Genomic DNA, 25,699 nt, shown 5'->3' on the forward strand with positions numbered 1-25,699 from the left:
CTAAAATGGCTTTAATCATTTAGCTTGTTTAATGATTTAATTAACAATAAGCTGGACAATAATAAGTAAAGCTTGACAAAATACGAAGTAATAAGTTTTTACTTTTTTATCTTAGTTTGTCAAATGGTGTAGACATGATTGTATTTCCAAAATCTGTTCTATGTTCAAATTCCATACAGAGTTCAAATAAACAGAAAGCAGCACAAAGGCATGCATACAATTCACCAAAACTTCACACATTGCAGAAAAACAAGAAAAAACGCCACAAATTGATCAATTAAAGTTGATAAGATGAACGAGAAAGTGTTCAAGTCATCTTCTAATGCTAACCTTCTTCGTCCATTGTATCATCCATATCAAAATCATCATCCCCACCCATGCCTAATTTCTGCACAATATCAATTTTAATTAGCAATCATAGACTTATAACTCCACAAGTTAGAATTACATGGACTAATTGGTTCATGCAAAATATAACTTGTATAAACAGCAACATAAGAAGGAAAATTTTTATATGAGAGAGTTCAAAGCAGAATGGAAAAAGAAAAGCTTGATTGTAAAAAAAATAACAACAATTTCAAATTACACCACATAAGAAATGAAAGAACATAAACAGGCATAAATTTTCTCGTCAACTGTCACCTAGAGAGCAGCACTTAAAATTCATGATGCAGAAACAGCATTATAACATTGTGAGCCATGTTTAGATGTTTTTCTAATATTTCACTCCATAAGACTTCAAATATAAACAGCAACAACTGAACCACTTTAAACACATGAAAACTTACCGAGAAATCCATGTCACCGAAGTCAAAATTCTTCTCTGTTGCAAAGATACAAATTGTTTTCATGAGTACAAGAAATTAAGATATACCAAATAATACAATTATCTTAGAGTATATAACAAAGCTTACCATTCTCCTCATCTTCATCAACCCATTTATCCCAGTCAACCTTGAGGAAAACTGGTGGCTTCCCTTCTTCTTTTAAGAGCCTGCTCCACCATTTCTTCTCTGCTTTTTGAATAACATAGACAATTTGCCTCACCCCAATGTTATACTTGCTCTCCTGAAATCGAAATTTACAAGCCGGAGTCAGCTACACCAGTATTCCACTGTTAGTATAGCACAAGCCTCGCTAAATAACATACCTCTACACTGATCTTATCCAACTACTCAATGTCAACCTCATAAGGGTTGCCATCTTTCATAGCTGAAAAGAACTTTCCATCAGGCTCAAGCTTCAGCTTTACATCTTTGGCATCAGGTACTCAACAGTTATATAGATCTTGTCAGACGTCTGAGCCCACTTGACAGTTGGGTGTCGACTACAAACATTATGAAACATGTAAGTATCTTTAGAGCTTGTCAAAGTTTAACATTATTAGAGCCAGAGATTAAGCACAACATTGAAATCAGATGCAATAGAATGACCTATAACATTTCACACTAACCCCCCCCCCCAACACACGCACACACACACAACCCACAAAAGTATTCCTTCAAAGGCGACAACAGCAAACAACCTTTAAATGATGACACAAATATTAATCTTATACGAGGTACCTAAGTATTATAGAAGCTTAAATTTAGAGTAAAGAAGACTACAACGAAAACTCATAGGATACTATTGACTAAATAACACATATTCGGCCACTATATTAACCTTCCTTAAGGAATCTTTGGACCATACCATGTACATTGTTACCGCCTACAACACTAAACGAAGGCCTTCCCCCCTACAGTGCGTGATTAGGGGATTTTTCCCCGCCACGTGGACCAATGATATCTTGCCACGTGTCATCCACGTGGACCAATCAGAGTCTGCCACGTGTCACCTCGTGAGAGGTCCAAGGTGGACCAATCAGGTTACGTCACGTGGCAGGCAGAATTGCCAACTGTGCAAGTGGCCTCCTACGGCCCAAAGTTCCAGGCAAAGCCCAATCAGCCCTAGGTTTTACTGAAACCTAGTATTGGGCACGTTTTCCAACATCCTATAAAAGGGAGATGTTTCCCTCTGAGGAACATCTATTCAGAAATATTCAATACACATTAACTCTCCATCAGTGACACCCCGAACTGAACAATTATACATTGCAGATCCTCTCTTGGAATCCGAGAGAGACCCTTTACTTTCTGCACTTTACTCCTCATATACGTTCTAACTTGATCGTCGGAGGCAGAGCTCCCTCCCACCGGAGTATTCGTCCTTTTGCAGATACAGGCGTCCAAAGGTCAGTCTTGGAATTGTAACTCTCCCAAAGGACATCTAAAAAATCCCGAAACATTTGGCGCCATCTGTGGGGAGAGTACTTCAAAGATGACTTCACAAGAACTTGTACCACCTCTTAATGAGAAACGGCCTACGGTCGACGTCTAGATCTTCTCAGACCAAGATACGGATGACGACTATGAAGTCGCCACCCATACGGCCCCTAACGGGTCCCTTAGGACACGCCGCATCCGACCCACCGAAAGGAGGGAACGGAACACTGACCAGGCAGGCCCCGGTGAGACAGTCGGCCAGCCAACAGGTCAGCCTCAGACGGCCGAAGGATCCACCCCCATCACTAGAAACAAGCTCATAACCCTCATGACAAGTTTCAAAGGGGAGATAAAAGATCTTATTGATAAACGGACGGATGTCCCTACCAAGGAACAGACGGCCAAAAAACCCTCTTATTCTGAGAGGAAAAAGCAGGTCAAAGACCGAGAGGCCACTTCTTACCCTAAACCAAGGGAGGGACGGAAGCCTTTGATAACCTGGCTAGACTGTGGTTCCCTGAGGGCAGAGGAAGGTCATCCGGCATATACAGCCGAATGGTTTCAAGAAAACATATTCCGATGCTCGGATGATAATCAAGCAAAAAAAGAATATGCAACTGTCAGAGTCGGCCTCCACGTCGAACTTCAATGACAGTTTTCAGCCTCGTTGAGGTATTCTCAATCGAACCAAGAAGACCAGACAGGCAGCTTGTCCGCCCATTCTAGTCCTCAGATGTTCCAGGCAGCCCCGTATGTGCCCCAACAGCTATACATGTCGTATGGACCACCATATATGCAGCCTACCCTCTTCGGGGCAGGCGGCACCTAATATCCAGCCTTTGGATTGGCAGCTCCGACTGCTCAAACTTAGGGAACAACCTTCAGCTTTCTCCAAGGAAATAACTGAGGTCGCACAGCCGGCCAAGGTGAAGAATGTGTTGGTAGGCACTTATGATGGTACCTCCAACCCAGAAGACCACCTGATGGCATACACCAACCTTATGTATCTACAAGGGTTGGATGATGCTACTTGGTGTAGATGTTTCTCGGCCACATTGAAGGGCGTCGCCCAGCAATGGTTCGGCAACCTGCCAGCCGGATGCATCAATAACTTAAAGACGCTGGCATACCTGTTCGCGTCAAATTTCTCAATGAATATCCCTACAAAGAAGACAAGTCTTGACTTGGGAGCTATACAGCAGGGAGAGAAGGAGGGGCTGCGCTCATATATCAGGCGCTTCAATCTGATGAAAATTCAGATTCAAGGGTTGTCTAATGAGATAGCTTACACAGACTTTTTCCAAGGTCCTTCAAGTTCGACCTCGTCAGAAAGAGGGTGGCTACCCTCCAAGAGGCACTGATGAAGGTAGACACCTATATACAAGCGACCGAGCTTTGCAACATCAGCAAGCAGTCGGACTCAAAGAGGTCTAACAAAAAAAAGAGTCGGCCATCAAGGCCGGCTAAGAAAGAAGAAAAGAAAAGAAAACAAGTCTAGGTGGCTGAATCCTCTAAATAGTCGTCCCAGAAGAAAAAGAGAGAAGCGAAGACGTACTCCCCAAAGTACAAATTCAATAAGGACTGCTACTCCATCCTCATGGAGATTAAAGACCGGGTCTCTATTGACAAGCTGGCTCCTATGAAGGGTTCCGCTAAAAATCGGAACAAAAACAAATACTGCCACTACCATGAGGATATTGGCCACGACACCAACAAATGCTATAGCCTGAAGTGGCTGTTGGACCGTCTGGCTGATAAAGGAGTCCTCAAGTCTTACATCTTGAGGTCTAAGGTTACCTTGCAGACTAACTCTGGATAGTCGTCCAAGAAGAAGCCCCACTCTGCTAATAGCTCGGATACGAATGAAACTCCGATCTATACAATAGCAGGCAGCTTCGCTGGAGGCGGCCCTACCATCCGGGGCAATAAAGATTATGTCAGGCGCCTCGATGTTAACTCAGTCAACGAGGGACAAGCGTCCAAGGACTACTTCCCCGAAGCCGTTATTACTGAGGAGAAAGGGGAGGGACGCCACATGGTGGTCCGGTTCTTAGTTGTTGAAGAACTGACGGCCTACAACATGATTTTGGGGCGCCCTACCCTGAATGAATCCAAAGCTGTTATCATCCCTTCTCTTATGCTTCTCAAGTTTGAGAGGGATGATAGAACAGTCGGCTCCCTGCGGGGAGACCAAAAGATGGCCAGGGAGTGCTACCTCTCTGATGTTAAGCCCATTGTGGTCGCAGCCGGCCCCAGTGGAGAAATTACTGACCTTGACCAAGTCAAGGAAGCCGCGCCTGCTGCAACAGCAGACGGCAATAAGAGAAAGGCCAACTAAATGGTGGCCCAATAGCAATCACTGACCGGTCAAAGGCCGGACGAACTCCGTCCCCAGCCGGCTGGTGAACACATGGACATCGTCCTAGATGACTCTCGACCCGACCGGACTGTTAAGGTCGGGACGACTGCTTTTGCTGAACTTGGTGCAGACTTGCACTACTTGCTGAAAGAATTCAAAGACATCTTTACCTTTGAAGTGGACGAGATGCCAAGCATCAGCCCGGATCTAGCCGTCCACAAACATGATGTGGATCCTAAAAAAGAAGTCGGTAAGGAAAAAGAAGAGGAACCATGGCAAAGAAAGAAGCCAGGCGGCAGCCGCCGAGGTGAAAAAGTTGTTAGATGCTGGTTTCATTCGGCAATGTTACTTCCTTGATTGGGTTGCCAATGTTGTGCTTGTAAAAAAAGCCAAATGGAACCTGGTGCATGTGTGTAGATTACACAGACTTAAACAAGGCATGTCCGAAGGATAGCTATCCTCTCCCAAAGATCGACAGTCTGGTCGACTCTACAGCCGGCCATGCCTTGATTAGCTTCATGGATGCCTATTCAGGCTTTCACCAGATACCCCTATGGAAGAAAGATCAAGAAAAGACGGCATTCGTCATTGATCAAGCTAAGGGCTATTCTGTTATACTGTGATGCCGTTTGGTTTGAAGAATGCGCCTGCCACCTTCCAAAAAATGATCAATATAGTCTTCGTGAATCAAATAGGAAGGAATGTGGAGGCATATATTAATGATATATTGTTAAATCCAAACACCAGACAGACCATCTTACAGATCTCCGAGAAACATTCGCCACACTTAGGCGGCACCAGGTCATGCTAAACCCTACGAAATGTGTATTTGGTGTTGAGTCTGGGAAGTTCCTCGGAATTCTGATTGATCAAAGGGGGATAGAGGCCAATCCGGAAAAAATTCAGGCGGTCATAGACATGCAGTCGCCCTGCACTGTAAAGGAAGTTCAAAACCTAACAGGTTGTCTGGCGGCATTGGGGAGATTCCTCAGTCGGTCATGCGACAAGTGCCTCTATTTCTTCCAAGCAATCAAGAAGAAGACTATGTTTGAATGGGGGACGGATGCAGAGGCGGCCTTTCAAAAGTTAAAGGAACATTTACACTCTTTGCCAAGGCTCGTTAGTCCTCTGTCAAAGGAAGTGTTATACATGTATTTGGATGTCTCTGATCATGCTCTCGGTGTCGTTCTCCTTGCTGAAAGAGACGGCTGCCAACTCCCAGTCTATTTCATCGGCCATGTCCTGAAAAATGCTGAGTTACGGTACCCCATGGTTGAAAATTTTGGCTTGGCCCTCTTCATGGCAGTCAAGAAGCTGAAACCTTAATTCTTGGCACATCCGGTCTTGGTCTACACTGAACAACCGATCAAGCGGCCACTGACAACCATGGAATCATCCGGCCGAATGATTAAGTGGAAAATTGAAATGCAAAGCCTAGAAATTACTTTTGAGCCAAGAACAACAGTGAAGGGGCAGGCACTTTCCAACTTCATTGTTGAAATGACTAGGCCGGTTGATCCAGAAAATCCTGACCAAGTCTGGAAGGTATATGTGGACGGGAGCTCCATAATGAATGGATGTGGTGCAGGCGTCATATGTCAGTCTCCTGAGGGAGACAAGTATGAGTATGCACTACGTTTCAAGTTCCAAGCCTCAAACAATGAGGCAGAATATGAAGCCCTACTGGCCGGCATCCGTATGTGCAAGGCGGCCGGGGCAAAGAAAGTGGACCCCTGTTCTGATTCACAACTGATTGTTAGCCAATATCATGGTGACTATGAAGCCACACATCCGGCTATGAACAAGTATCTAAAGGCGGTTAAAGAAGAGGCCGGGACACTTGAAGAATTTCACCTAAGTCAAGTGCCCAGGTCCGAGAATAGCCAGGCGGATGCCCTCTCCAAATTGGCATCATCCGCCTCCTGTGACACACCAAGATCTATTTTCTAGGAAGTGATGGAAAAAAGGAGCATTGAGGAGGAACCTATTGGAGCCCTTGATCGAAGCTCAACCTGGATGGATGGCATCCAGTCATACTTAACAGACGGCACCCTGCCGGATACTTACCCAGAGATGATTGTAATGAAAAAGTGTGCGTCTAACTTTGAGATTCACAAAGGGGAATGTTTCGGGTGTTTTTGGTCCCTCGGGAGAGTTACAATACGGAGTATGACTTCTGTACCTGCAAAACCACGAAACTCTGGTTGGGTGGAGTTCCGCCTCCGAAGATCAAGTTAGTATGATTCCGGATGAGCAAACGGGCGAAAAGTAAATGTGTTTTTCTCACTGATTCAGAGAGATTCCGCAATTAATATTGCTTGGGTTTCGTGTATGTATTTATGAATGCCCAATAAATGAGGAGGTTTATAGTGGGGGAGGCATGCTCCCTGATTAGGGTTTTGATGCCACGTGTCAGCATCCGATTGGATCCCATTGGGCCTCTAGTGGGCTGCCACGTGCCATCATACTACTGGGCCACGTGGAATAGGGTATTTTTACTCTAAACATTTGCCCCTCACAGGTGTCAAGCTCAGGGGAGGCAACGGTTGATTTGCTTCCCGCCTTTTTTCCTTAAGTTCGAATTCGAATTTTTGAGGTAGAAGGTGGCGATTCGCCTTCTGGGCTTGTCTATAAATAGAGACACACCCCCTCTCTCCTCCTCACTTTACAAATTTTTGCAAAAATTTCTTGAAAGCTCTGACACCGGCTGCCAATTCGTGCAACCAGCTTCTTCATTCGAACGCATACAGATACCGGTTGAAGGCTTCTTCAATTAACTCACCCAGGTACTGTCTGGTTTGATTTTCTTCTTAGTTTGAGTAGAACCACAAACGGTCTTACATCGTCTGGGACTCCATAAGCCCTTTTCATGTTTTGCACTTGGTAGACCCACAGACGGTCTGGACCGTCTGGGGTATCTTCAAACAATGGACTTTCCAATAATGCATCCCATAAGCCCACAGACGGTGTTATACCGTCTGTGGCATCTCTAATCAATAGTCTTCAAGGAATTGCATTCAAAAGACCCATAGACGGTTACATGCCGTCTGGGGCATCTTCAGACAATAGTCTTATATCTTGCATCCAATAGACCCTCAACCGGAAATATTCCGCTTGGGTCATCTATAAACAACTACTTATAAAAACTTGCATTTCATAGACCCTCAGACGGCTAGGAGCCGTCTGGGATATCTTCAATCGAAGGATCTTCAAGTCAAGGCCCACAAACGGTTTGGGGTGTCTTCAGACAATTGTTTTCCGAAACTCGACCCACAGACAGTTATGGACCGTCTGGGGTATCTTCAAACAATTGTTCTTCAAGACTGGGATCCATCATACTCTCAGCCGGACTTAATCCGTCTGGGGTATGCTCGAGCCACTTTCTTCATAACTTATGATCTGCTCTTGTAAAGACACTCAGCCGGAAATGATCCGCCTGGGGCATTTCGGAGTAATTTTTATCATAATTTTATTTGCATTCATAAGACCCTCAGCTGGCAGTATCGCCGCCTGGGGGGATTTTGAGCAATCTTCATTGATCCCGCCTGGGGGGTCTTTGAACAATGATCTGCAACTCAATTCCTTAGAACATCAGGCGGCATATATGCAGTCTGGGGAACCTTTGGACAAGCCTCCTTGATACCGCCTAGGGTATCTTTGAGCAAGATTTTTTGATACCGTTTGGGGTATCTTTGGGTGACTTTCTTCCAAAATGCCTAACTGTTTGTATTTGTGCTTTAGGGTTTTAAAACGCAAACGGACTTCTCCGCCTGCGGCATCTTCGAGCCACACTTTGGAAACTCAGGACTCAAGTCTTCTTCAACCGTCTTCATATATTCAAGGTATCGCCTTTGCCCCCTTGTAACCTCTTGAGTATATCGGTTGTATAGGTTAGAGAATAATGGACTCTCTCAATACACACGGCACAGCCTAGGGCAGTTTTCAACCGGTCACCGGATACGGCTGAATCTAGGACTGGGGATGTCGTCTGGGGGTGTATGGAACACCCTTACTTTTCTGCGAATCCGACCGTCTATGCTCTTGTGCAGGACATAATGGCTCGGACAAGGAAAACGGTTGTTGACCCCGAGTACAAGTTAGACAATTCAGCCGAAACTCCGGTTGAAAACGTACCCTTTGACCAACCAGGCGTTCCAAGTACGCCTGGTGATGAGATTCTGGAAGAATCCGGGAGCTTAGGCGGTATGGGAACTAATCAAGAATCCGGATCTACAGATTCAACTATGACGCCGGATGCCCCTCAAGATGATGAGGAGGCATATACTTGGCCTGCAATAAATAATCCGATGGAGGCGCATATGAGCGCCCGGGATGTTGTGACGTTAAACGCAACACTCCCGGCATTTTTGAAAAAACGCCCGGTTGGGGAGGACTGGGAGGTTGGCGTTCCGCCGGCTAATGCATCAGTTGTCTGAGAAGACGACCTTTAAACATGTCGATAACTACTTCGACTGCTATGAGGCAGCATTCAAAGCCGGCCTCCGGTTCCCCCTACACAGATGTGTGAAAGCCATATTGAGAGGCTATGACTTAGGGATCTGGCAACTTACACCCAACTCATGGGTCAACATTTTGGGGTATATTGCCGCCTGCGAAATGCAGGAAGTGACGCCTAGCTGGGAGGCGTTTGCCCACATGCACTACTTAAGCAGGGCACCGGGTGCCTGGAATGCGTGGTACACACTGACAACGCACCCGGAGTATATGATGACTTTGGAGAAGCCCTCCAAGTGACCAGCTGGAAGAGCAATTTCTACTACGTCTCTTCTCCATCTACGGCAGCTAATCACCGGATGCGCCGTTACAATAAAAACCCGGTTCTACTGGGAAAAAAGTGCGCCCTTCCAAGGGTATCGGCTGAGGCTTAGGATGCCATAATGGAGCCGGGTCTATTTAAGAAAACAACTGAGCCACTGTATAATGGGACACAAATCATTGTTCCTAAATTCTGGATCCCTCATCCGGACTGGTTAAAAAACGAGGTGCTCCTCTCCGCCTGCGGTCTCAGCACCCTTTGGGACAGACGTAGGTTTATTGCTTAACCGGCATGCTGTGCCTCTTATATGATGTTAGAATGCTTCTAACATTTTTCTTTGCTCTTGCAGAAAAAGGATTCGAAATGACTCATCCTGAAATGACACTGGCTAAGTCTGCAGCCGAAGTAAGGAAGGAACAGTTGGAAGCTAAACGGGCCCAACAGGCGGCCAGGGCTGGCGGGGTAAATACCGGCTGATTTCTATACCGCCTATAAATCTTTTTAATTATTTTGTTATTAACTTCTGATTTCTTATCTTTTGCAGACGGGGAGCCAGAACGTGCCCCGCTCACTTAGACAAATGGTCAGGAGACCAAGGGAGAACTCCCACAACCGGCCTCTCAAAGACGAAGGACCTCAACCGGCCCCGCCCTAACCTTAACCGGTGAGAGACCCACAACTGCAGGCAAAAGTCTGCAAACCCCGGGTGGAAGCTCGGGTCCGGCTGGGGCAAGATCTAGGGAGCCTGCGGTTCCTTCGAACCGGGTGCCTACTATTGCATCCAGCTCTACTGCGGCTGGGGGTGGTGGCACCTCGCGGCCTGAAAATCAAGGTATGGATTTCACTTTTGACCCCCCTGGCCGCTTGGGCCAGTTCGAGTCAAGTCTCATACTTCTCAATCAGGAGAGCCCTCCGGCGACCGGCTGAATATAGGGGCCGCCTATGCCCAACACTTAACCAATGTCTCTCATGATGCAGATACTGCTTCCCGTTTTCCGGATATGCAAAATTATGCCTGGCGAATGCTGAGGACCCTTACCCGGTCTAAGAGGGAGGAAGTGCCGGGTATCAACCAGGTCAATCTTGACCGGATTAACTCCCTGCTTGCTGAGGTAAAAATACCGGTTGGGGTTGTTTCTAGTTATTTTGTCAAAAAAACCGAATGGGGTACTTTTGTGCAAAATTTCTATTTGCTTACGCTTGACACTTACTCTTTTTCCGGATGATCCTACAGGCGTTACTGAGGGTTGACGCCTTGAAAACCCCCTTGCGGAAGAAGCAAGAGGAGGTAAGGGATGCCCAGAAACGGGCAGCCGAATTACTTGATGTATGTCAATACAACTCCATAATCCTTGAAGTGAAAACTAAAGCAAGGGAGATGAAATAGGAGGAACTCATCCGGGAGCTTACGGATGCTGCTGACAATGCCAACAAAGCTGCTGAGGACCGCAAGCTCGTAATTGGTCACCTCAAAGCAGACATCAATACTTTGAAGGAGGCTGACAAGGAGAGGGCTAGTCTAAAAGACGATGTCGCCCGGCTGGGGAATGAGCTGGAACAGGTGAAAGGTGAGTTGGTGAGAACCAAAAAAGAGCACCTGGACCAGCTGTCGGATGAGCAAAACCAGCTGGTGGCCGAGAATGAGCGCGACTGTGAAGCGCGCATGAATATGGCATGGTCCATGATCCACCCGGATAAAGACTTTTCTTACTTCAACTTGAGGTACAGATACGCCACAGAAGTATTTGATGCTCAAGTTCTCGGGCTACCACAATCGGCGTCTTTCGAGGAGTGGGCCAGCTTGGAGGAGGAGCAGGCGGCAGAGAATGAGCCGGGTGGGGCAGAAGAGGCCCAAACCCTGGAAACTCAAGGTGCCCCTGCAGCCGGCCAAGACCAGCCGTCCGAGCAGCAGCAACAAGAATAGTAACAGCAACAGCAGCAGTAGCCATAGCTTTTTTTTTATAAAGAATTTCATCCGGTCTGCGAGCCGTGTAGCCTTGTATCACTTTTTTCTCCGGGCAAGAGTCCGGCTAACATTGAGATTTTAGTATATATATATATATATATATATATATATATATATATATATATATATATATATATATATATATATATATATATATATATATATATATATTAGTATGCCGACTGTGTCGGTTTTTATCACTTTCAATTCTCTTTTTTTTTTTTTTTTTTTTTTGCAACTCCTGAATTATCGCAATTAGGATTTAATTAACCACCTGCATTGCCTTGGGGCAATAACCGGGTGTATCTTGTTTGCGACAGGTCATTCAAACGGACATGGGTTATCTTTAACCTAACCAGTTAAAGCCGTTTGAGTATATGACGCGTAGAACAATGTACCACCCAAAAGGGAGATGTCCTCTTCGACGAATTCACCCGGATGGGCGTCGCCGGATGACTGCTTAGGGTTAAAACAGTCGGTTTAAATTATGTTGGCATTGTGCCTTTAGACAGCTAAGTTAGGTACTTAGCCATTTATTTAGTTGAGCAAATGGGTGCCCGGCTGTGTATTACACAGGGTACTTTAGAAGATGCCCGGTTGTGCATTGCACATGGGACTTTAAAGGATGCCCAAATGTGTTTATCACATTGGGACTTTAACACGAATTGAAATAAAGTATTACTTTTGTTCATTTACTCTATTTACAAAAAATAATTACAACTCCTTAGAAGTAGTACTTTTTCAAGTTATCTACATTCCAGGTTCTGGCCAACTTGCTGCCGTCTGGTGATTCCAGACGGTAGGTGCCGCCTCTTACTTCTTCAAAAATCTGGTAGAGGCCTTCCCAATTGGGGGTTAGCTTTCCTTGTTCATTTGCCCTACCGGTTGACTCCATTTTTCGTAACACAAAGTCCCCCACTTTGAGGGGCCGTTTGTGTACTCTTTTGTTGTAAGCCCTCGTCATTCTCAGACGGTATATCTCATGACGCAAGGCGGCGTTGCCCCGGCGTTCCGGGAGAGAATCTAATGCAAGACGCATGGCCTCCCAATTAGCCTCTTCGTCATAGAGCATGACTCGGAGTGTTGGCTCATAAAGTTCAATTGGTAAGACGGCTTCAGTGTCGTATGTCATGAGAAACGGGGTTTCACCGGTTGCCCCTTTTTCAGTTGTTATGATGGCCCAAAGGACGTGAGGTAAATCATCTGCCCAAAGGCCACTCGCTCTCTCAATCTTCTTTTTTATGTCGTCTGAGATGAGCTTGTTGAAGGCTTCAACTTGACCGTTTTCTTGGGGTCGGCCAACAGATGCAAAACAATGTGAGATCCCTTGATCTCTCAACCAACTCTTGAGGGTAGGCGTTTCAAACTGAGGACCGTTGTCAAACACCATAGACATAGGAACCTCAAACCGGGTGATGATACTCCTCCAAATGAAGGAGATGACATCCTTTGTCTTGATGCCTTTGACCGCCTCTACCTCAACCCATTTGGTGAAGTAGTCTATAGCCACCAGAATGTATCTTCTGCCGCCTGATGCAGGCGTATAAGGACCCAAGATGTCCATGCCCCATTTTTCAAATGGAACCGGGCTGTAGGTGGCCGTCAGGTCTGTTGCCGGACGGTGTATGAGCCGGCCAAAGCTCTGGCACTTGTCACACTTCTTCACCAATTCCATGGCGTCTGCCTATATGTGACGTACAGAAGCCCGCGTGCAGGTCCTCTAGTACCTCTTTTCCCTTTTTCGGGGTAACACACTTCAGCAACGGCTGGAGATAACCCTTTCTGAAGAGTTCTCCCTTGTACATTTCAAAGCTCAAAGCTCGCTTTTTAAGTGCAGCCGCTTCTGAAGAGGCATCCGACAAAGTGTCGTTTACCAAATAATCCCGGATGGGGTCCATCCAGGTAGAGGTTCAGTCAAGAATTCCAATGGGGTCATGCTCAATACTTATTTTTTCCATGACTTCCCAGAAGACTGACCTAGGCGTATCACAAGTGGCGGATGAGGCCAATTTGGACAGAACATCCGCCTGATTATTTTCTGACCGAGGCACCTAACTCAAGTGAAACTCGTCAAGTGTCCCCGCCTCATCTTTGACCGCCTAAAGGTATTTGAATTGACTTACAATCAATTGAGAATCTAAACAGGCGTCAACTTTTCTTGCCCCTGCCGCCTTACACATGCGTATTCCGGCTAATAGGGCTTCATACTCAGCATCATTGTTTGAATCTTGAAACTTGAACCGTAGTGCATATTCATGCGTATCCCCATCCGGAGATTTGCAAATTACGCCTGCACCACAGCCATTCAAGGTAGAACTTCCGTCTACGAATAACTTCCAAACCTGATCGATATTCTCCGGCTGTGCCGGCCTAGTCATTTCAACAATGAAGTCGGCAAACGCCTAACCTTTCACTGCCCGCCTAGGTTCAAAACTTATCTGCAGGCTTTGCATTTCAACAGCCCACTTGATCATTCTGTCGGATGACTCTATGGTAGTCATTGGACGCTTGAACGGCTGATCAGTGTAGACAGTCACCAGATGAGCCAAGAAGTAGGGCTTTAGCCGCTTGACTGCTTTGTAAAGAGCCAGCCTAAATTTTTCTATCATAGGGTACCGGAGCTCAGCATTTCTGAGTATATGGCTGATGAAATACACTGAGAGTTGTTTTCCGTCTCTCTAAGAAAGGAGAACATCACTAAGGGAGTGATCTGAGACGGTTAGGTATATGTAGAGAACCTCCTTGGGCAGGGGGCTCACTAGCCTTGGCAAAGAGTGAAAGTGTTGCTTCAACCTCTGAAATGCCGCCTCATCCTTTTCTCCCCACTCAAATCTAGACCTCTTCCTGATTGCTTGGAAGAAGTAAAGGCACTTGTCACCTGACCGGCTGAGGAATCTTCCTAATGCCGCCAGGCAACCGGCTAATTTCTGGGCCTCCTTGATAGTTTGGGGTGATTTCATGTCAATCACCGCCTGGACCTTTTCCGGATTGGCCTCTATGCCTCTTTGATTAATCAGAAATCCGAGAAACTTCCCAGACTCAACACCAAAGACACACTTCTTGGGATTAAGCATGACCTTATGCAGCCTAAGGGTGGTGAAGGTTTCTCGGAGGTCAGCTAGGTGATCCGCCTGTAGCTTGGTTTTGACTATCATGTCATCAATGTACGCCTCTACATTCCTTCCGATTTGATTGATGAAAACCGTTTTTATCATTCGTTGGAAGGTAGCAGGCGCATTTTTAACCCAAACGGCATCACCGTGTAGCAGTACAACCCCTAATCAGTGACGAAGGTCGTCTTCTCCTGATCCTTCTTCCATAAGGGGATCTGATGGAAGCCAGAGTAGGCATCCATAAAACTCATCAAGGCATGGCCGGCTGTGGAGTCAACCAGACTGTCAATCTTTGGAAGGGGATAACTGTCCTTCGGACATGCCTTGTTCAAATCTATGTAATCTACACACATCCGCCAGGTCCCATTCGGCTTTTTGACAAGAACAACATTTGCTACCCAATCCGGGTAATAGAATTGCCAAATGAACCCAGCATCGAGGAGATTTTTAACCTCGGCGGCTGCCGCCTGAGACCTCTCCTCGCCATGATCCCTCTTCTTTTGCCTAACTGGCTTTATTTTGGGATCAACAGCTAACTTGTGGACAGCTAGATCCGGACTGACGCCTGGCATCTCTTCCACTTCAAAGGCAAAAATGTCTTTGACTTCTATCAAAAGTTGGAGCAGGCTTGCCCCCAACTTTTCAAAAGCAACCGTCCCAACTTTGACGGTTCTGTCAGGGCGGCTGTCGTCCAAGACGACATCAATGCTTTCACCGGCCGGCTGGGGTCGGGAGTCATCCGGCCTTTCCCCGGTCAGTGATTGCTATTTTGTTTTTCTGGCGGGGGCCAATTGGTCCACCTTTCGCTTTTTGCCGGCTGCCTTGGGAGCAGGCCCAAATTCTGAGTCCTCAAGGTCAGCAGGTTCCTCGATATGACCGGCTGCAGTAACAGTCGGCCTGACGTCTGAGAGGTAACACTCCCTAGCCGTCTTCTGGTCCCCGCTTAGGGCACCCACTGATCCGTTATCCCTCTCAAACTTGATCAGCATAAGAGAGGGGATGATGACTGCCTTGGACTCGTTGAGGGTAGGACGACCCAGAATAAGGTTGTAGGCGGTCAATTCCTCGACCACCAAAAACTTGACGACCATGTGTCGTCCTTCCCCCTTGTCCCCTAGCCAGATGGGTAGGTCAATCCTACCCACCGGATGCACTACTCCTCCCTTAAACCCGACTAGGGGGTGAGGAGCCTTGTGCATATTGCTAGGCTTGTACTTGAGCTTTGTCAAGCACTGGTAGCTGATCAGGTCAGACGAGCTCCCGGTATCGATTAAGATCCGCCCAACTCGTTGATTGGCAACTTTGCATTCGATGACAATGGGGTCATCGTGACGCTGCTTGACCATGCCCCTATCCTTCTCAGAGATGAATACCTCAAGAAGGTGTCTTGCGACGCCTGACCCTCATCCTCTGGGTTGGATAATTTTCGGATGTTATCCTTGGCACCCCGGATGGTGGGACCTTCGCTTGCGAAGCCGCCTGCTATGGTGAAGATGTTCTCTTCATCCGTTTAAGAGCTAAAAGCCAGTTTCTTGGACAGTTGTCCCCCACTTGGTTTGGGGTTGCCCTTGGACTTCACCAGATAGGACTCCAGGGCCCCTTCATCAGCTAGACGGTCCAATAGCTTCCTGAGGCTATAGCAACCATTGGTGTCATGGCCAACGTCCTCATGGAACTGACAATACTTGCTTTTGTCTCTGTTCTTGACAGAGCTTTTCATTGCAGCCGGTTTTTCAATTGTCAACCGGTCCTTTGTCTCCATGAGGATGGAGGAGCAGTCTTTTTTGAACTCGTACTTGGGGACGTACGGTTCAAACTTCCTCTGCTTCTTCTGGGACTGCTGACCTGGGCGGTCAGCTGCCCAGACTTCTTTTCTTTTCTTTTCTTCTTTTTTGGCCGGCTGTCTCTCCTGTCAAACCACTTCGGTTCTGACAGATGCTTGATGGCGCAGAGATCTGTTTCCTTTATATAGGCCTCCGCCTCCATCAGCGCCTCTTGGAGAGTAGCCACCCTCTTACGGACAAGATCAAATTTGAAAGTTGACCCATCCTTCAGACCCTTGAAGAAGTCTGTATATGCAACTTCGTCAGACAACCCCTAAATTTGAATTCTCATCAGGTTAAACCGTCTGACATAGGACCGAAGCCCCTCCTTGTCACCCTGCTGGATTGCCCCTAGGTCGAGACTTGTCTTTTTAGCAGGGATATTCATGGAAAAGTTGGACGCAAACAGGTATGCAAGCGTCTTGAAGTTGTTGATGCACCCAGCCGGCAAGTTGCCGAACCATCGCTTGGCTATGCCCTTCAAGGTAGCCGGGAAACATCTGCACCAGGCGGCGTCATCCAACCCCTATAAGTACATGAGGTTGGTGTATGCCATTAGGTGGTCTTCCGGGTTGGTGGTACCGTCATAGGCACCAACCAATACCATTTTAACCTTGGCCGGCTGTGCCGCCTCGGTTATTTCCCGGGAGAAAGCCAAAGGCTGTTCCCCTAGGTTTAGCAGCCGGAGCTGCCAGTCCATAGGCTGGACCTGATATGCCGCCTGACCCCCGAAGGGAGCCGACTGCATGAATGGAGATCCATACGGGCCGTATTGCTGTTGGGGCACATATGGAGCCTGCTGGATCACGTGAGGGCCAGTACGTGCGGACACGCCGCGCGTCTGACTCCCCTTTTGCGCCTCCGAGTGCTTTATTGAAGCATTTCGGAAACTGTCCAAGTAGGTCGACGTTGAGGTCGACTGAGACATACTCTGACTTCTCTTCTCCTGGATTAACAACCGGGCGTCAGAGAAGGTCTTTTTTGGACCATCCGGCTGTGTATGTCGGATGGCCTTCCGTTGCCCTGATTCAGGGAAACGAAGTTTTGAGAGATCGATCAGGGGCCCATCCGTCCCCTTAGGTTTGGGGTGCGGAGTAGGCACCCGATCTTTGAGTTGCTTCTTCCCGGAGGGAGAAGGCTTCTTTGCCGACTGACCCTTGCTTGAGCCAGCTGATTTTTTAATTATGTCTTTGATTTCCCCCTTGAAACTAGTCATGAGATTCATGAGTTCGTCTCTGGAGACGGGGGCTGCCCCCTCCGCCGCCTGGGGTTGTCTAGTGTGCTTGCCGCTTGGGTTGCTGGGACAAGCTTTGTTTTGGCCCCGTTCCTTCTTTTCTTTGGAACGGGTGCGTCTAGAGCGGAATGACCCGTTTGGGGCCATATAGGTTTCGACATTGAAGTCGTCACCACTTCCACTTTCATGGTCCGTATGGACCTCAGGGTCAGCCGTAGGCCGGCTACCCTCTGCATTCGGTACAACATCAGATGCCATCTCAGTATTACTCTCCCCACAGACGCCGCCAAATGTTTCGGGTGTTTTTGGTCCCTCGGGAGAGTTACAATACGGAGTATGCGCGTCTGACTTTTGTACCTGCAAAACCACGAAACTCCGGTTGGGTGGAGTTCCGCCTCCGAAGATCTAGTATGATTCCGGATGAGCAAACGGGCGAAAAGTAAATGTTTTTCTCTCACTGATTCATAGAGATTCCGCAATTAATATTGCTCGGGTTTCGTGTATGTATTTATGAATTCCAAATAAATGAGGAGGATTCCTCTATTTGTAGTGGGGGAGGCATGCTCCCTGATTAGGGTTTTGATGCCACGTGTCAACATCCGATTCGATCCCGTTGGGCCTCTGGTGGACTACCACGTGTCATCATACTACTAGGGCACGTGGCATAGGGTATTTTTACCCTTAAAAGGGGACTTTTCAAGAAGGGTTATCTACAACCACTTTTGAAGTGTGTTACCCCAGAGAAGGGCCGAGAAGTCCTCGAATATTTGCATTTAGGGTTCTGTGCCTCCCATATAGGCAGCAGGACACTAGCAAAGAGAGTCATGCGGCAAGGCTACTTCTGGCCTACCCTTGAAGCATATGTCATGGAGATGGTTAAAAAATGTGACAAGTGTCAAAGGTTTGGCAAGCTCATCCATTGTCTGGCCACTGACCTGACGACTATCCATAGCCCAGTACCATTCGCCAAATAGGGCATGGAAATTCTGGGTCCCTATACGCTTGCTACAGGTGGACGGAGATATATTTTGGTAGCAGTCGACTACTTCACCAAGTGGGTAGAAGCAGAGGCAGTCAAAAGCATCAAAACCAAAGATGTCATCTCCTTCATTTGGAGAAATTTCATCACTCGGTATGGAGTACCTATGTCTATGGTTTTGACAATGGACCTCAATTCGAGACGCCTGCTCTCAAGAACTGGTTGGGAGACCAAGGGATCTCTCATTGTTTTGCATCAGACGGCCGCCCCCAAGCAAACGGACAGGTTGAAACATTTAACAAGTTAATTTCTGATGGCATCAAAAAGAAAATTGAAAGAGCCGGCGGCCTATGGGCTGATGAATTACCGCATGTTTTGTGGACCATCAGGACGACTGAAAAAGGGGCGACTGGTGAAACGCCATTTCTCATGGTTTATGGGGCAGAGGCTGTTCTGCCTATTGAGCATTATGAGCCGACTCTTCGAGTCATGCTTTATGACAAAGAGGCCAACTGGGAAGCCATGCGGCTGGCACTGGATTCACTTCCAGAACGCAGGGGCAATGCAACCTTGCGCCATGAGATCTATCGTCTGAGAATGACGAGAGCTTACAACAAAAGAGTGCACAAGCGGCCCCTAAAAGTAGGGGAATTTGTGTTACAAAAGACGGAAGCAGTCGGTAGGGCCAACGAGCAGGGAAAGCTGACTCCTAACTGGGACGGCCCCTACTGAATCTATGAAGAAGTTAGAGGTGGCACCTACCGACTGAAAACACCAGACAGCAGGTAGCTAGCCAGAACTTGGAATGTTGATAACTTAAAAAAGTACTACTTCTAAGATTTGTAAATTATTTGTAAACATATCAATAAAGTTTGCAATTTATTTCAATTATTGTACAAGTCTCCTCAGTGGGGAAAGCCGCCTGTGCAGAACAAAATCGGCCATATTTCTTTACTTAGTAATCTGTTCTTTTCTGAACAACCAAGGCCCACGGTCGAATGATCTTTTTAAAATTAAACTAATATTTCTGTCCCAAAACTTGAGCAGGCGTCCGGCGACATCCATCCGGGTGAATTCGTCGCAGAGAGCATCTCCCATTTGGGTGGCACATTGCTTTATAAACCTAAAACAAACGGCCCAACCGAGTGTCCAACCTCTGAGACGAAGATAAACGTACCGCTCCCCGAACAAGCGGTAAACAGTTAAAATCCGAGTTTGAAACTTCCTGTCATTACTTGGGATAAATGCAGACGGTGCAATTTGAGTAAATAGCTAAGCAAAACTTGGCGAATAAAGGAGGTCATGTGGCCTAAGCCGCCTGATTCTCCTACTACTCAAAACGGAGACTGATAACCCCTAGGTTAACTCATAGTCACTCAACCAACCTAGTACAGAACCTAAAAGGTACGAGAAAACCGCCTATTTTTTAGCAAACAGAGGTACTCGACCACTATTTTTACTAGATCGACTATACTAAAGCTACCGCCTGTACCCCAACAGGCGTAGCTACTTCAGTTGGACATCCCGTTCGACGCCTACTTCTATGCAGCCACCATAGCAGACGGCTAGCTAACATCCAACAAAATAAACTAAGTACCAACCTTAGTACATTGCAGTTCATATAAGGAATCATGCGGCCTTAGTCGCCTGTTTCTTCTACTCACTCAAATAAAAGTGGCAGATTGATTAACCTCAAGGGTCAACCCATGGCCACTCTGGCAAACTTAAGATGGAACCTAAACGGTGCGAACCAAGCCGCTTGTTTTTTGGCAAACAGACGGTATTCGGCCACTATTCCTCTAAGTTGCAAACATAACAGGCGGCCACAGCTGACTATTTATTTTAATTACTAAAGTACAAGTGACAAAGATTGATCAACCTAAATAGTTCATAGTCACTCAAAAGTCTGCATTTGGAATCTAAAAGGTACGAACGAAATCGCCTGTTTTCTGGCAAACAGACGGCCTTCGGCCATTGTTCCTATTCTTGCTAGCACCATGAAGCTGCCTTGATTAAAAACGTCCAGATTGGCGCCTGTTCTATACCAGCACCAAACAGACGGACTACTTGTAATCCATAAAATAAACTAAGTACAAAGCCAAGGTTCGTCAAGAACTTTATTGAGGCCGAGAGCCGAGTTATGCTAGGTGTTTGCCTGGGCAATGGCCGACTGTCCGCCTGGTTTGGGGAAATCACCATAGTGATTGATTGACCTAGAATTAGGAATAATGAAAAAGTATCAAAAATTCTAGGTCAAGCAACTCACCTTTGAAAACCAGGTGCCAGTCGCCCAGGGGCAAGAACAGTCGGTATATAATGCATTTATGAAATAACAGTCGGTATATCATGCATTCATGAAAGCAAGAAGCAAGCTACATACACTTAGCAAAATTCAAGAAAAGAAAAAATTCAAAAACTTCAAAATTTGAAGAAAAACGGCAAAAATAGCCGAATGATAATATAAACAGTCGGTCAGATGACCGACTGGAAATGTTGAAATTAAAAATTGTAAATAAACCCCAACCCCTTGGTCAGGTAATGATACAAAGTGGCATGCAGGCCAAAGAAAAAGACTTTAAGCTTTTGGAGGAGGCTTCTCAGATTCAGGAGCCGTATCCTTCCGATCAGCGGCCAGCTCCTCCTTTTTCTCGCCATCCACTGCCTCCTCCTCCTGGTCTGACTCCCCAGAGGTGGAATCAGACGACTCGCCACCCTCCTTTTCTTCTTCATGGTCTTGCCCCATGATGTTGTCATTGTACTCTCGGGTACAGGTGGCAAACTGATTCCTCCAGCTGTCGTAGCTGGTCTCGGGGAAGAGAGCCGCCCAGGTCATCTGCATGATGAAGTTGTTTTCCTCCATCATATCGTTGACCAGCGCCCGTTTCTCCTCGTCGGCCTGGGAAGTGTATTTTTGGGCAAGCTAGGTCTCCTGGTTGGCCAGCTTCTGCTTCAGCTTATCTACCCGGCTGTGGAGTCCCTCGACCTCCTTGTCCACCTCCTTTAGAGGCTCGATCTCAGCCTTGAGGTCCGAGACGGACTTCTCTAGATCAGAGATCCTCTTTTTGGCCGCCACTAAGTCATCTTTAACCTGCAAATTGGCAGACGCCTGATAATAGAGTATGTCAGTGGTCAGAATTTCGTTTAGAGCAATCTGGAACATAGCTTTGTCATAATTAGAGGCAAGTCGGGCCTTCGTAGCCTTTACCTCTTTATTCTTTTCGTTCAGGGGCTTGCGGAGACCATACACTCGCAGCATTGCCTGCACTCGGCCAAAAAACAGTCGTTAGTAACAGACGCTAGGCAATTATTTAAACAAAGAAAAAGTTACCAAGTATACCTCAGCCAGAATAGCCAGGATGGCCTTAAGGTTAAGGGTGTCGACTCCCTTAACAGACTTCCTGTCTCCTCGGCAGGGATGGCCTTCAGCATGGAACTAGCCATCTGAACCAGGTCCAGCCTTAGAGGGGCATCTACACAATCAATACCCTGTAAGTACTTGGTGTAAATGCGGCCAAAAGACCGACTGCTCTCAGAAGTGCTAGGCGACTGCCGATTGAATTTTACCCTCATAGGGTAAGGGTAAGGACACAAGTCCTTGATACCTTCAGTGGCCGCCTCTTTCTCCTTCCCTTGCCGACTTCCACCTAGGACGGCTGGAGATTTTGGGGGTACATGGCTTCCTGGCCTTGAGGCCACGTGCTTCCTGGTTCTCCCAGGAGTCGTCACGTCACCAGCCGACTGCTTCCTAACCTTAGGAGCCGGCTGGGTGGAGGAGGAAGGCTTTGCTGGAGTACCCTGCAAAATAACAACAATAAGTAAAAAAAAGCAGGCGGCAGAAAAACTAAATGAAAGTTGTTCAATTCAAAGTTCACCTTTGACGCTTGTACAACAGGCGACTCTTCAGCGGACCGCTTGCCAAGGATGGCCGAGCGATACTGAGCAGCGGATTTTTTGGAGGCTGAGAGTTTCTCCATGGCTTTGTCTGCAAAAGATGAATCAAGTTAGTTTGATACAAAACAAAACAAGTTTTACAAGACATGTAAACAGGCGGACAACTACCTCTCGGCATCTCATCGCTAAGGCCACAGGCGGCCAGATATGTCCCATCGTATAACCACTTATACTTGGGAACATATTTTTGAGGAATAAATTCCCTCCCCCCAGTCTCGGGGTTCGCCTGTATGACAACCTTGAAGAGTCCTTTGTCAAGGATCTCCTCTTTGGCTTTACGGGGAACAGGCGGCTCTGAGGAGCCGCCTGTTAGGAAGGGTGGGTTCTTATTCCACCTTTTAAACTTTTTGTTCCTAACAGTGTCAGGGATGGAGATGATGTAGAAAGTGTTCCTCCAATCTTTCCACTTGTTCTCTTTCCCCACGGTTATCAGATAGCCTTTGTGGCTAGACAGCTGATACCAGCCGGTCCCGCTTGTTTTTGGGGTTCGGCTGAGGTAGTTCATATGGGCGAATGCCTCAAAGATGGGTTCTACCTCATGCATCTCACAGCCGGCAACATAGCCAAAGTTAAACCAAGAGTTAGGGGCTAGTTGCTAGACACCCAGCTGGTATCCGTCCAAAATCCTTTCTACAACCGGATGTAGAGGAAATCTCAGGCCAACCTTAATTGCCGCCTCATAGCAGCCAAAACAGGCGTCCCCGTAGCTGGACTGCTCGGGCCAGACTACCGTATCCTCGGCATCCGGCGTACAGATTGCATACCCATGTCCCATGACATGTTCAGCTCTGAAGCTTTCCATTTTGTCAACCATCATCTTCCGCCTGCCCTTTGGGACATGATGAAAGTAGGCGGTGTATTGCTCTCGGTTAGAAGCAGACGGCTCCGCCCAGCTTGATCCCATTTCTACTAAAAAGGACTCTCGCGCAGTCTCTAGCCGAGAGTGCCTCTCTTCATATTCATCTGAGACTCTCTGTTTGAAGTACTTGGCTCAGAGTCACTGTCTGAGCTCTCGGATGAAGAGTCCGCCTGGTTTTCCAGATCAACAAGCACTGGCATAGCATTTTCAACCTCTTCCCCTGATTCTTCTAAAATGGAATCACTAGGGGTACTTAGGGCAGGCGGCACGTCAGACAACTCGCTGACAGGCGCATGGAAATAGGAGACGTCTGAATTGGTTACCCTTGTTGTTCTTTTAGTTCTGGCCATGGTGTCCTGCACAGTTACATAAACAGTCGGACTTGGGGCAGTTCGCAAAGGGTGATCCAGCAAGGGGCAGTCGACACTCCTAGTTCTAGATTCAGCCGTCCCCGGTGACCGGCTGATCACTAACTTAGGCCGTGCCGTGTGCTTTTGGGAAACCATTTTCAAAAAGATAAACAAAGTATGAAAAAATAAAAAGGAATAGACGGTTACCTTTACTAGATGAAGATGAAGGTACTTGAAAGTCCGTAGCGACTGAAGAAGCAGGCGGTCTGATGCAGTCGGTTGTTCTCTCTCAAAAAAAGACAAAGTTCTCTCTGGAAATTTTTTGGAAATATCCAACAAATGATTTGGACATCCCTTATTTATAGGGGGGTGAATTCCAGAGACAGTGAAAAAAAAAAGAAGCTAAAAACCGTTATCCAATCATGGCGTGGCATGCCACGTCATCCCTGTGAGGGGCAAATGATTAGGGGATTTTTCCCCGCCATAATATAATTCTCTAAATTTCAATCAACTTAGAACAGGAAATTCAGTAAGTCCATTTTTTTCCAAAAATTTCAGAATAAATATTAATAATTTTAAGTCACAAAGCTCACAATTGCTTTAACATAAGCATTTCCACCATTATAACTTCACTAAGGCTCCATATATTTTGAAAGAAAATAGTTTTGATTTTCAAACAAAATTATACAAAAAATTTCTATACTCTAAAAGAAGGAAAGCCATTCCTCCGCTCTTAATATGCTTTACTCTACATAAACTTTCCTCTACAATTTTTCTTGTAAAGTAAACAAAGAAATCTTCATTGGAAATTGTTCTCCATTAAAAACACTTGTTTAGAGTCTAACAACATTTCTAATATGAAGTAATTGGGTTTTTTGTATTTTAATTCCCTTTCTAGAAAATAAAGCATCACTCAGCAAGTTTATACAAGTCCATCAGAAATACTCAAATAATATACCATTCATAACCCAAATTTCATACTAATAAATTACAACAAAAAATAATAACAAGAAGAAATTCATGCATGTTTAACATGAATAAAGAAAATAATGAAAATTAGAAATAAAAAAGGCAATTAATTACCTCATTGTTGCAGAAACAGAGACTTTGAAAACTATGAAAAGACAGAAAACAAAATGTTAAGAAAATTCAGAGGATAAACAAAGTGAGAGAAATGATTCAACAACAATGGAAGATGAGAAGTGAAAGGGGTTTAATTATTAAAAGTGGTGCATTGGGTTTCTGCTTAGGCCTTGTTTAGTTCAACTTATTTTTACTTATATTAGAAAAAATAAGTTCAGATCAGAAAAAATAAGTTCAGATCAGAACATCGTTTTATATGCGGTTTTTTATCGCTAAATATTCTTAATTTTGTAATGAAAAAATTGTGAAAATTACATATTAATAAACTACACATTATTACGAATCTAACAAGATCCCACTTGATATATTTTTTCCTTATAGATTATCGTACACTTAAGGTTAAAGTTTGGTCAAATCAGACAATCAGGATCAAATCAGACCAGACCAGATCAGATCAGATCAAATCAGATCAGACCAGATCAAATCAGATCAGTAAAAATAAGGTGAACCAAACAAGGCCTTAGTTACAGAGAGAATGCTAGAATGTTCCAGAAAAAACCTTTCAAATACCATGCTTCTTTCTTTCTTGGTGTTCTTTTTAAATTTTTGGGTTTCAAAAGTTGGTTGTAGACTGATAGTAGGGCCACTTGTAAGTCTATGCCTTAAATCGGGTCAGATTTGGTTGGACTAAAAGATCGGAATTATTAGGCTGGATTTTTTTAGGTCCGGGCTTATTTTTGACTTTATTTAGGATTATTAATATTTTTTCCAATAAATTATTCTAAGTAAGAGTCCATATTGTTTAAAAGACAAAAAAAAGTCACTAATTTTTACGAGTAAAGTATATCCAATTAAATACGATTTTTTAAAACTTAAAATAAAGTGTAATTTTTTTTTGTAACAGAAATCCGAACATGCTCTACTTTTTGTCTATTTTAAAT

General features: G+C 45.8%; 1 pseudogene; it reads right to left on the bottom strand.

The window, feature by feature from the left end:
* Window positions 1-330: 330 nt before the first annotated feature.
* On the bottom strand, window positions 331-24,810 carry LOC110687032 (annotated as a pseudogene).
* Window positions 24,811-25,699: the final 889 nt, after the last annotated feature.

This window comes from Chenopodium quinoa, unplaced genomic scaffold, assembly GCF_001683475.1.
Source record: "Chenopodium quinoa cultivar QQ74 unplaced genomic scaffold, ASM168347v1, whole genome shotgun sequence".
Taxonomy (NCBI): Eukaryota; Viridiplantae; Streptophyta; class Magnoliopsida; order Caryophyllales; family Amaranthaceae; genus Chenopodium; species Chenopodium quinoa.